General features: G+C 47.8%; 1 pseudogene; it reads left to right on the top strand.

The window, feature by feature from the left end:
- The first annotated feature begins 217 nt into the window (after nucleotides 1-217).
- LOC109549183 (large ribosomal subunit protein uL11-like) lies at nucleotides 218-2,080 on the top strand (annotated as a pseudogene).
- The last annotated feature ends 277 nt before the right edge of the window (nucleotides 2,081-2,357 follow it).

Here is a 2,357-nt window from a genome sequence, read left to right on the forward strand (position 1 = left end):
GATGGCACTGCCCAGGCTGAATCGGCCTCCTGAATGAAAGTTGAGGCTGTCAGTCCAACACAGCTCTGGGGAAGCACGTGATCTAGACCTGGCTAATCAGAGCTCAGTGATTAGTTAAGGAGGGGCACGTGGTCTAAGGTAGCCAATCAGAGTCCACTTCTGCACTCCGGGTTGGTGGAGTTCTTTTTCTGCAGGAGTTGCGGAGCCGCAGGGGGCCATGGGCGTTCTTTGCTGTCCTGGAGGAGGTCTCAGCCCACCCAGAGGAAATCAGAGCCAGGCAGAGAAGTGAGACAGCTGAGCCTCAGGCCAGTGCACCTTTGGATCTTTGGGTTTCATAAGCCATTATATTCCATTTTATTTTATTTTAAAATTTTGTTATTTTATTAAGGCTTAAGCCAGTTTGCGTGGGTTTTTTACTACTTGGCCCAGTTAAGATTTCTCTACCCACATAATGTCATCACTGCTCCCCTCCCCAGCATCCCTTTGCTGCCCAAGTATCCAGGGCTGTCCTCCAGACTGAGGAGTTTCCTTAGTCCAAACTCCAAGTTTCAGACCAGGGACCACTTATTCCCTCTTTTTTCTGGAAAAACACCTGTGCTGTGCTCCATCTCTTCAGGGCCCTGCACTCTGCCAAGGTTTATTTGACTAAGTTATAGTAGGCTACTGACGGCTAAAAATTGCTCTGGCCATCAATAATCCTGTGTGGTACTTTCACAATTGCACTGCAGTCCTTCGTGCCATAATCCATGGACCTGGATACCTGATGTTGGAAGTTCAGGCGCTGTGGCAGGCTGCAGGGAGGTGGCTTCATAGGATGCTCCACCTAGTGACTCTGAAGTTCCTTGGCTGTATGTTCAGTTTCTCTGCCTGTGTCCATGGCTGAGGGCCAACTACCTTGGCTTGCAGTGGAATGCCAGAGCCTCTACCACTGTGAGGAGGTCACGTCCTTCTCATAGAAGGAGGGAGAAGTGTTCTGAAGGGAAGGGTTTTGGAAACAGGCATTGGATGAACTTCTGAGTCCTGGAGTGGCCTGGACTAGTCAGTGGCCTTGCAGGGCATCACTCTTCTCCTTTATAAAATGTACGCTGACCCCCAAGTCCTCTTCTAGCACTCACATCTGGCCTGTAACTCTAAGTGGCCCGTGGGCCTTTGTGTTTTAGTGTGACAAGTGTCCCCATAGGAGTGTGAGGTATATTTAAATGGATACTTTTCACAGTTCACTCACGTTTCACAATCCACTCATAGTTTTCTTGCTCCCTTCCGCTGGTTTCAGGCTCATTTTGTGACTTACTCGTGTTCATTCCATGCAGGGCAGTGAGGGGGAAGTGTAAGGAGTTTAGCTCCAGCAATTAGGACATCTGGGTTCCAGTCCCAAAGTGGCCGCTATCCAGATAGCCGAGACCTTGAAAGAGGTACCTACTACTCTTGATCTGTGTTCTTATTTGTAAAATGGGAATAAGACCATTTTGCTTTGCTTACAGGTTATGGCTTATGTGACACATTAAATGCAAATGCAATGAAGAGGTAGAGGCTGTGTAAAAATACCAGGGAGCTCTTGGCTCTTGACTTGGAGGAGGCCAAGGTGCAACTTTCTTCGGTTATCCTGCATCTGAGCTCATCCTACCCCAGCTGCCTCTGACACGCTGCCCAGGTTTGACCTTGAGGAGATTAAAGTCGCGTACCTGAGCTATATCTGTGGGGAAGCCAGTGCTATGTCTGTCATCGGCCCCCTGAACTTGTCTCCAGAAAAGGTTGATGATGATGTCACCAAGGCAGCAGGTGGCTGGATGGGTCTAAGGTTACAGTGGAACCAACTATTCAGAAGAGACAGAACTATATGGAGGTGGTACCATTGCCTCTGCCCTGATCATCATCAAGAAAAATATTAAGCTCAGTGGAAATACCACTTTTGATGACACTGTCAGCATTACCTGACAGATGCAGCACTGATTTTTAGCCAGAGAACTCTCTGGAGCCATTAGAGATGACTGCACAGTCTGTGGGTTGCAGTGTTGATGGCTGCCTTCATGACATCATACATGACATGAATAGTGTTACAGCAGAATGCCCACCTAGTTAAGAACTACAAAGGAAAATGTTTCAATAAAGAATCATTTGACAATTAGAAAAAAGAAAAAGAAAAAAGAAAAAAATACCAGGGGAAAGTGTTACAGTTTGGTAATATGCATTGGAAAACAGAGTTTGTCTTCCGGCACATCCAGGAAGCAGGTGGTGCAAAACACTCTCTGACAATGGACAGTGAGATGGGGGCTCAGAGAGGGAAGGATATCAGCCCAGCATCACACAGCAAGTCCCTGGACTGAGGTGCAGTCTGCAGGCAGAACAGGAGGCCCTCC

This window comes from Tursiops truncatus, chromosome 13 (genome assembly GCF_011762595.2).
Source record: "Tursiops truncatus isolate mTurTru1 chromosome 13, mTurTru1.mat.Y, whole genome shotgun sequence".
Taxonomy (NCBI): domain Eukaryota; kingdom Metazoa; phylum Chordata; class Mammalia; order Artiodactyla; family Delphinidae; genus Tursiops; species Tursiops truncatus.